The sequence below is a fragment of the Bombus vosnesenskii genome, unplaced genomic scaffold, assembly GCF_011952255.1.
Source record: "Bombus vosnesenskii isolate JDL3184/JDL3185 unplaced genomic scaffold, Bvos_JDL3184-5_v1.1 scf7180000013302, whole genome shotgun sequence".
In the NCBI taxonomy this organism is placed as follows: Eukaryota; Metazoa; Arthropoda; class Insecta; order Hymenoptera; family Apidae; genus Bombus; species Bombus vosnesenskii.
In genome coordinates, this window is record NW_022882951.1 from 295,840 (window position 1) to 306,853 (window position 11,014).

An 11,014-nucleotide genomic window follows, 5' to 3' on the forward strand; every position below is an offset into this window, starting at 1 on the left:
GAAAGTAACGATCATCCTCGAGTTTCAATAAATTCGTCATTGTCGAAAGAGGATATATATTTTATATATTTTGGGGGGAATGTCTGTTCATTTCAAGCGAATTGTAATATGCTCTTTTTTTTGTTTCAGGTGAGTACTTAGATGAAGTTACGGTATGAAGGATCTAAGTGCAAGTACTTGTAAGTTCCTTGGGTGGCGAGTGATTAAGGAACTTTCTTCCTATTCGAATTTTTCCTTTTGATAATAACGAAGTTAGAAAAAAGTTAATTAAAAATTTCATCGTAATCTTTTTATCAAACTGATATAAAATTATTACTTTGACGCAACGTTTAATATTTAAAAAACAGAGTGGAACAATGTAGAATATTAAATCGAAGCATATAACAAAAATTGGTAAAAACGGCCAGGAAAATTGGAAAAGCGACTAGCAAAGCTGTGAAATAACAATCTCTATAATTTAAAATTCTTCTCTACTTTCAAACATAATATGTCACGATTAAAATTTAATAATTTCCACCCAGGTTTATAGAATATTAACCATTCAAACTCTAGAATAATAATCTGCAAAAGCTCTAAAATTTTCCATTATTTCTAGATATTATAATTTCACGCGATTCAAAGAACTCTATCGCTCGAAACATTCGAAATTCTAAAGTAATAATTTCGAGAAACTAAAATTCTCTACTACTTTCAAATATAATTTTACACGATTTAAAGAAATCGAATAATTTTCCCAAAATCCCTTTCCCTCGCTATTTTCATTTTTCAATGGCCTCCATCTTCGAACAATCTTCGAACATTTCCAAACTTTCCAAGTATTCGATTCCAAGTACAAACTGGAATTTTTCTTCATTTCTGTAAAGTGTATCGAGGGAAAGATTTTATTATTCCGCCCGAACATTCCTCCTCGTTCGTGAACGTCGAAATCGGCGCATACCTTCTAATTTCAATTACTCGGGCCGATGGAAACCTCGTCTTGTCCCAAGTGTTTCCAACGCGATCCAACGTTGGATCGTGTCGACATTCTTGCATAATTTTGTCCAGAAGCCAGTTTCGATGGAACATCGAACGTCTGACGTCGCCAAAAGGGGATATCTTAATTCTTTTCTCGCTGGCTCGAGTACTTTGCATACCGATTTTTATGTGCTACCTCGAAATCACTTTCGTGTTCGTTCACCATACGCTTCGTTTGCTTTCTTTTTATGGCATCTTGGGTTGCAAACGTGTAAAGTGTTGGGTCTCGGCTATAGTTTTCTAAAATTACATACGTTGATTTACGTTCCCTTAGCCTGATGTCTGTTTATTTTTATTTTACGTTTCTGTATCATTTTAGCTTTCTACGTTACAAGCTTTCGATTAATATTTTCCAAAAATTATTTATCTTACTTAAGTTCCACGAACAATTTCCATTCGTTGATATTTTAAGTTTCTACATTATTTATCGTTGTAAACGCGAAAAGCGTTGGATCTCTTTCAATCTTTCCAAGATCGTTATTTATTATTATTTTCAGTTTACGTATCACATCGATAAAGAAAGATCGTAAGAGAAATTCTTAACTAAGAAAATTCGTATAAAAATTCTTGACGAGATTTACGAACAATCCATCGTTCTTTAATAATAAAAAATTTGAAGGTAAACCAACTGTACCATGGATGAAGCTTTCTTGGAAACCAAGATGAGAATATATTACTTCCTATTCCGAATAAAAGGATGGAACATGATGAACATGCTCAAACATTGGTTTAACTCGACCACTGGCATCGACCACGAAGATACACGCAAAAGTAGCAATAAAACAGATCTCGTGCGTTCGAAAGTAACCATCAATGGGAGGCTCCATCTTGTCAGACTTCCTTGCTTCCCTTTTCTTCCAAGGGCGAGCAAGTAATCATCCCGAACGAAACATTTCGCTCGACGTCTTTCTCAAAGTCTGCAGACCGAATGAAAAGAGGAAAGTAAAGAGTCTCTGGTAAGAGAATACCTGAGTCGAACACACAAGAGGGTAACTTTCCTCGAACCTGATTCACCATCATTCTTACTTCGTCCAGTTTTTATCGGTGCATCCGACAGAAATTAGCATCGTTAGGATAGAATTTTTCTTGAATTTTATTTGAATAGAACGTTTAAAAATTCCATTAAAATGGAACTTTTATTTTAGCGGAAAACTTAATAAAGCTTATTTATCGTAGAAGCTTCAAACTATGGTGTCTTAACTTGGAAATCCTTCGATCAGATTTTACTTAACTTAAGAAAGTTTTTGCTGATTCCTAGAATGGAAACGAAGTTTTGGAAATCGAATTAGAAAAAATAAACGCTCACTCTTGAAATCGTCAAAAAGATAGCGTTGGAATGTTAGAAATTTTCAAGTATTTTGTAGATAAATAGAAGCAAAATTCTAACTTTGGATATTTTAAGAGATAGGAGAAATTACGGAGAAATGGAATTCTAATTTCCGAGATTCTAAACGATAAGGTTTTAATTTTAGGAATTCCATTGTAGCGGAGCGTTCACTTCGTCGATACTTTTAATCGAATACGATATATCGATATTATTACCTCTGACGACTTGCTTGTTTCATTTTCCTTTACTTTGTACGGCGATGATATTGGAGATCCGGTTGAAAAATATGCAAAAGGCTCGTGGCCCAACGCGTGGAAATTTATTTGACGTTCCGACGTTCGTTGCATTCCGTACGGTCGAATTAACGGGCCTGGGCTGAAGTTTCACGGCGATTCGAATGAGAAAACCGGAGAGAGGTAGAGTCGCGCTAGCGTTAGAATTACCGCGGACAGTCTTGCCGCCAAATTTATTAGCAATAACTCAACGTACAGCGGTTCGTTGTTAATTGAGGAAAACAAACGGCTAAAGAAACACTTTGCTTTTACTCGTGTTTAATTCTCAGTTAAATTTCTAATCAAAACTGAAAAATACCTTTCTACATTTTCTTTCTACAACGCGTCAAACTATCAAACTATAAACTATAATAAGTCGCAGATCTTCTGGAACCTGATATTATCAATTTATGAATTTGTAAAACGTTACGAGCTATACATTTGCAACGGTCCTAATTTTATTCGGTTGTCCGAAAAGTGTCTTTCTTTTACAGACTCTTCTTTTACAACGATACGTCTCTATAGAAACGTGAAACCTAATCTGTCGACGGTTGTGATCTTTATTTTGATAGAACAAAATGGATCATACGTAATTCGATAAAACTATATAAAACGAAAAATCTTGTGCATCCATTATTTCCTTATAAAACGAAAGAAACTTTCCGGACGACCTAATAACTTGCCAGCTATAAGCTTTCCCCCAACGCTTTTATAGAAATTTCTATAGAATTCTTCGCAACGTTTCACCGCGTATGTTCCGTGAATCGAAATACGTTTCAGTGTCGTCTAAGAGAATTAAATATGGAAACGCGGCACCGAACAAATCACTGCTCTTCGTTCTCGTGTAAGAGATAAGGAAAGGAAACGGAAGAAGGTCTCTACGTGAAAATGCGAAGAGGGCAGAGTCCATTGGTAGGGTTAAAACTCGGAGACACCCGTTTCAACAGCGGCTAAATAGAAGAAAGGAACCGAGGTAGGAAAGGGAGAGACAACACGTTCTTTTCCAACGTGGTTCATGGATCTTTCAAACAGCTTTGTTTCTCGCGGAGGTGCTGCTTGCTGATTCGTTGGTTGCTTATCATTTTCACCTTTGACGCACGTAGATTGGTCTGGATGACGAGAGCCAGCCGACACCTTTCACCCTTTGCGTTCATCCTTTCTCCTTTTTCTTTTTTTTTTCTTTTTTTTTCGCTTCCTATTCCCGCCGCGTGTTCCCCCCTGCCCTCTATTTCCACTCTTTTCACGCACCCCCAGCCATTCAGAAAGTCGTCGCGGCTGTTTCTTCATGCTCGGAACCATCCATCGAGGCCCGCGACATCGATGTTTTAAACGAGATCGCGGGGATAGGGTGTCTTTGAATTGGCTCGTTTGCCTATCGACCTGGCCTCTGATTTCTGGTTACTTGTCTGACGAGTGAACCGAGGGTGGAAATGTTTGCGTGTGAAGTTTGAACTGTGGGATTGATCGTGTACTCTTGTAAATTGTAACCGAGCTTATAGCCTTTGAAATTATTTGTTCGGTAACGCGCAGTTTTCATGTTTGCCGATTATAGGATTGGAACTATAGCGTAGCTGTCGTTGGTTTCTGTATTTTGGCATTGCGACGTTTTCGTATCGTATCAGCAACGATTCAAATATTCCGAATAGAAATGTTTTTTCTATCTTAAAACATCCTCGTCCGCGTTGTATCGATCTTTCTGCCGATCGTTGTAATTTTTTATTAATTTCCAAAATTCCTTCGCTTATCTCTCACCGCAGGAGGGACAGTTACGTTCCATTTTTCACTGGCTAACAAGCGACAGCTTGGTCTTACTAATATCTCGAGCATGTCGTAAATTTAATGGGCGTAATCTCGCGTAAACCGAACTTACAACGTCTTTTCACCCCTCCTACCACTCATTCCATTTCAGAAGCTTCTCTTCTTACCCTGGCACCATTATTCTCCGGCGTTTAACGTATCAGAAAGTCAAACAAAGTCGCGCGTGTCCACAGTCGTAACTTTTTTTTCTTTTCTTCGAAACTACCACTGATAACTCGAGTCGTAAATACGGTGGCGCGCAAAGAAATGGCGCGCCAAGATTCAATTACGGCTCACCCCTTATCTTGTTCGACACGTTTATCGTCGCGATAGCAAGATTAGTTATCTGAGAATGAACAGCCAGTTATAATTTACCCTCTCCGATTATTCGCCTTTGGTTCTACTTCTTCTTTTTTTTTCTTTTTTTTTGGCTTCTACGAACAATCGGTATTTCGGTATTTCTTGGCTGGTACTCGAGACTTTATTTATCTTGTCATATAATCTTGTCATATATCTTGTTATCGATTTTTTTATATTCGCCAAGAGAATTTTGTTTTCCTTTTCTTTCGAGTCGCTTTAACGATCGATACTACTTTTTCGATATGGCTACGTATGTTTATGCAAATTCCTATTTTGATGGCCAAGACTAACGAAATGGAGCTTACAGGATTTGTTTCACCCACTAAATATGGATATTCATATATTTTTTCTTCTGTTTGTTTAATAATGGCACGTTGACTAACGCAGAATTGGCTAATGCAGAAACACGTGCATTTTAGTAACTCGTAGCAAGCTTATTATATACCTGGTTCACCGTTTAAAGAAAAAGACATTATTGATTGTAATCTTTTATAAAGTAAAGAAGATTGTAAAAGAATTTAAAGTTATTGATTCTAAATGTTCTATTATGTATTTTATTGCGATATGAAATTGTAGATTGGAATGAGAAAAAAGAATGTTACATCGTCGTTCTTCTTTCTTTTAACACCATCGTAGGATCTTTTTTTTGTTTATATAGAAGATAATCGAAGAGTACAAGGAAGGAACTCTATTTAATATAATTATCTCCTAACATAATTGCCATGATTAGATCGCCGTGTCACGAGGAAAATGCAAAAGCGATTGGAATTTCCTTCGTAAGTTCGTTGATGCTTCTCGTGGTATCGATGTGGAAAGGGGATGTAAAAGATTCGAGGTCTTTTCGCCAACGACAGACAGGGCAAAAAGGGTGAAAAAATATTGACAGACTGTGTAATAAACGCTAGGTGAACCTTTTGCTGCGCTTCGACGCGACTGCATCCATTGCATCGTTCGTATAGTCACCGATGCAACGATAGCCCTTTGTCTCTTTCTCTTATTCTCTATCTCCCTTCGAGTTGTTTCTTTTCGATTCTGCCGGTTCACAGGCCTGTTCTTCGTGGCAGGGCCAACTGCTAGCGATGGCTTTGAGACGCTTCGAATTTTTCCATCCTGTTACGAAGCGAGGTAAGCGAGGAGATTCTCGTAACGATCAGCACAAATCGACGTAATCTCCAAATTAAAATTACGTCTTTGTTTTTTCAACGAAGGCAAAAAAGTTAATTCTGCGTTAAAATTCATACTTACGCGTCTACGTTCGATTTCAAAGAATGAACTAATCGTATTCTTATCCGTATCGCAATAAAGATAAGGCGATAGAAGTACATCTTTCAAAATAGAAATTAGCGAACTTTTTTGAAAAACAACGTGTAATACGTAAGACGTGCCCTTACCTAGAGATTCTTTTAGGAACTTGTTACGAACCTACTTGTTGTCCACGAACGTATCTCGTACAGTGTTTTACTTGGACGTTTCTTCGGATCGTTTTATCGACGTATAATTTTACTCGCTGTTTTCTTCTATTGTTATTCGTCACTCGTGTCATTTATTCTTCTCAATCGTTGGCAACTAAGTGATTGCGGATTTTGTCATTAGGTGGTATTGACAAAATCCACAGTCGCTTAGTTGCCAATCCAATACAACAGACTCATCGAAGACGACGCCAAGACGAAGCGAATATTTCAAGTATTTTGCTATATTTTTCCATCATTATCCGTCTCGTTTAATGCAGCCAAGTAGATGTAAAATAAATACAACTATAAAACTTTTCCTGCTCGTAAATAAATTCATCGCAGAAGAAGTTAATACGAGGTAATCATCATTCTTACCGTCACGTTCCTACCGTTATTTCGACGATTATACCTTCAACTTTAAGCTCAACGGCTGATAATAAATCTCAGCAGGGGCAAGAGGAGAAGGATGGCCATCGCTAGCGGGGCCGCGCTCGTGGCGGTCAGGTATGCGAGGCTTGCAGACGAAAAAAATAAAGCGAGATGAAATAAGAAAAGACAAAAGAAACGCATGGACGCAAGTGGTGGTGCAACGAAGAGGATGTACGTTCACCTGAGCGTGGGATAGAGAAAGTATATGGCGAAAGGGTGGGTGGGCGGAGAAGGGTGGAAAAGGAGCGTGAGTTGCATCGAATGCGAGAATGAAAGGACGAAGAGGAAGAGACAGGGACGAACGACGGAGAATCAGGATGAAGGTAGCCTAACCTGACCAAGAGCCATCGAGTCTAAACAATCGGACGATCGTCCTTCGAAATATCTCTGGCTCCTGGGAACACGTTTATGCGTGTACGTGTTCTTTCTACCTGTTTCGGACTGTTTGCCGTAGCTTGCTCGTCAGGCTTTTGTGAAATTTCTGGCTGTGACGGTAGCCAGCAACAGTCGATGTCTCGTAAATACGATTTTAAAAAGGAACAGACGTCTATCAGGATTTTTACGTACGAGACTGTATTCGTGATAGAATTTCTTCTCGTTTACAATTAAATTCTCTGTTCGCGTAGGATTTTAGAAGGAGTAGACACCTCTTAGGAACTTTATATAGGAATAATCAATCGAAGAAAAATTTATGCGTTAAGGGGTTAATGTATTTTTATTATACGATATCATCATCGTCATTATCATCAAGTTTATATCGTTCGACCCTTTCGATCACGAGAGTTTCGTTCGTGTATCGCGCCACGCGTTCTCGAGCACTTGAAACGTCTACGTTGTTTTTCGAAAGAGCAATCGTCAGTTTCATTAAATAGTCACAGCCAGTAGTTAGTAGCGTTTCGTTTGTATCCCTCTCTTCCATAAGATCGAGCGATTCTATCGAGAGAATTCCGAGGATGCAGCAAAGATAAGTTAAATCTCGCTTCATCGACTCTCATCGATGCACAGACGTTCGGCGAAACGATCGTTTACATTTCCATGCAATTGTTTGAAGCAACGCAGATATTTTAGATGGTCCATTGCCTATGAAAATACCAGTGATCGTGTTTTAATCAAAATCGATAGTCGATCGATCATCTGCCATAATCGATGAATGCGCGTATCCTGCTCGATGGAAAAATCCAATTGAAACTACTCCAAATTAACTCTTTATTCAACAATAGCGTTCCACTTTTCAAAATTCCCCGATACAAATCCAATCTCTGGTAACAATTTCGGAAATCCCAGTTCTCGATTCTTTCACCGCCAAATCCCGGACCTGCGTTTTCATTTATTTCATATTCCTCGTCCCTTCTCGCAACGAGGTAAAATAAAAATTAAAAATATCCACGCGCGCACACACGCGCGCCTGTACAAAAGAGAAGATAAAAACAGCGGAAAAGAGGTAGAACGAGGTACGAATCGGATTATATTGTTCGAGGTGGAAGAAATATTTCTACGGGGGTGAGTAACGAGCGGAGGAAAGTTGGCGAGCAGGTCGCACGAAGGATTTTCGAGTATCCGGTGGATCAACCTGCGGTTTTCCGGCGAGTTTGCCCGCCGCTCGACCAGCTATTCGGCTCCAAATTAAACTCCCACCCGTGGCCGTGGCGGCGCGGCGTTTACGCCGAAGCCACGTGTAAACTCGAGTGCAATTCGCCCTCGTCGAGACCGACCACGGCCGCGAAAACCGCGACGTCGTCGTTGTTTTCCAGAGTGATTACCGACCGCCAGGCCGCTTTTATTCCGCGCAAACGTACCGTGCTCCTCGTCGTCGTCGGATTTCGATCGATTTACGCTGCGCGCTATAGACCGATCTTCTGCCTTTATTTTCTGCTTTCTTTTTATTTCTATCTTCTCTTCGTTTGTTCGTTTCGAACAGTGGATTATGCGTCCCGGTGATTATTCGCGAAGAGTAAATTGTAGGATTCGAGGATTAACGAAGATTGGAATTGGAAAGTTTAAGCATTAACCGAGAACAGTTTTTACAAGACTCGAGTATTTAAGGTACGTAGTCGCGGAATCTAGATATTACGGAGGAAAGATTGGAAAATTGTTATATTATTGAAGGATACGAGGATGAAGATTATATAGAAGAATGGAAAGAGAAAGGACGGGCGAAAAATCGAGAAACCTTTAATGGAAAGAGAATTTGGAAATTTTATTTTTTAGAATCTTTAAATGGTAGCCCGAAGTGGTCGAAACAGCTTGCGTTAGATTTCAGGTAAGTTCGGTTGTGTTTAATTTTGGCACATTTATATCGTAGAATGAAAGGAGATCTCGAATTTTTGAAATTAGAAATTGACGACGTTACGTAGACAGGTTTATGTGCCGCGTAATATTTTCAAAGTTGTTGGTCGAAATTGTGAATACAGTGGTTCATGTCGAAACTAAGTTAAGCGCACGTAGAGACTGATGCACGAGTAGGACGCGTTCTCGAGATAGTGGAAAGGTCGGTCCGAACGAAAGGTCAGTTTAATTCCATTAGATCGTGGAAGCCTTTAATGTTCCCCTGCGTGGGCAGAAACGGTGAAATTTGCGGCCAGATCGGTCGAACAATGTCGCGTATCGTTGCATCTCCGCCCCCGAGTGTTTCACAGTTTCTTTGTTCGTGTTGCGATAATAGCGTCGAAATATACCCTCGAATATTAAACGTTTCATCGAAACATAGTTTTCGAATAATTATTTCTTCCAACTGTCGATATTATTATTTTATTCGATATCGCAAAATGTTGCCTCTATCGTACCTTTCCTTCTCGTTCTTCTTTCTTCTTTTTGTTTCTCAGACATTCCTTTAAGTCCATAATTTGCAACCGGCATGCTGCAAGAATTTTTAAAACGTATATAATAGCCGACTACTTGGTCAAGGACACTGATCTTTCTTCCTTTAGATTGTCAAATAAAAACAACAATGACCGTCGGATGTGAATGCCGTGTCCCGAAGCAAATATTACATCTCTTTCGATGTGCCGTACAATTTTAGTAATCAGTTTATGCGTGCCGTGAGATGGAAAAAGGTTGAAAATCACTGCTTTAAGATAATGTATCAAGCGCAGAAGTAGGACGCGCCCATTAACGGAGCAGGATTTAGTGGTTTTTTTTGTTCAACTTCGTGATCATTATCGAGCTGAATCGCGATTATCCAATGTGAATCAGCCTGTAGAAACTCAGCAGCACAGAAGGTTGTCCGATGTTCGAAGATCGCCGAGCGTTTCTACTTATGGTGGACTAATGTATTTTGTAACTTGTAGATCTCGGATAAGGAGCAGTTGCGGCTTCTGGAAGTGACAGCGAAGCTTGTGGTGGTTCTCAACCATCGAACCCTCTTCCGATCCTATCCATTCGAAATTTTGAGCAACGTGTATTTTTTCATCAATATTTTTGCCCAATGGAAAAACAAGAATCTTAATTGTATCGATGGGAATCGGCGAACGATCGATTTCAATTCGTTAATAAAATATCTCTGTGAATATCGTTCTCGTTGGTTACCTTCGTATCTCGATAAATCAAGCTAAATGGGCTTTTTGTACGTGTAATTTTCCGAATGCTGCCAATTCCATCGATTAAACGATGGGAATATAATTGTTGCTAACGATTTGCTTTAATGATGCTCGTGCAAATATCGTTACGAACCGCCGATAAATCCAAGTTACTCCGCCAGACTTTGCCATAAGCTTTGTCATTTGCTGCGTTAATCGAGCAACAAGAATATTCGTCCCATTCCATGGTAACTGATCGACTCGATTCTTCCCTATTAACTTACTCTATTCTCTACGTTGTTGTAGGTGTAGCTATACTACCTATTCATTAAACTCTCATATTTTTATTCACACCGTGTGTACCACGTGTTCGTTTATTACGCTACCAAACACCTACACTTTGCCTGTACTTTCTTCGCTACTTTGTCACTCTACTCTCTACCGTACGACTAACACTATTATTGCATTACGCTATCGTTACGCTATTAATTACAATATCACGTCACTAACATCGTTACGCTACCAATTATACTACTCCTTAATCTACGATTAACCAGGCTGTTATACTTATCGCATTACTCTACCGATTACTCCATCGCGGCACTAACTATCCTGTCAACCAACCGTTATTACGCCAAAACCAGACCATTCGCTGTACCAACGCTACCGCTACTCGCTGTTCGCTACTCACCTCTACATCCACTCATCCGTCATCCCACGTCATCCCACGTACATTTACTCTCTTGCACCCTCCTCCAACCTATCCACGCCATCCTGCGTCTCCCTACGCTACACCCATCGTACACGTAATCACCTCTCGAAGCTGCAACCTGTTCTCGCGTTAATAAA

The 11,014-nt window shown here is 39.5% G+C and overlaps 1 protein-coding gene across 1 annotated transcript in view; it reads left to right on the forward strand.

The window, feature by feature from the left end:
- LOC117234036 (glypican-4) overlaps nt 1-11,014 on the forward strand; it is a 131,858-nt gene that overhangs the window by 65,302 nt on the left and 55,542 nt on the right. The gene's annotated exons all lie outside the window — the stretch shown is intronic.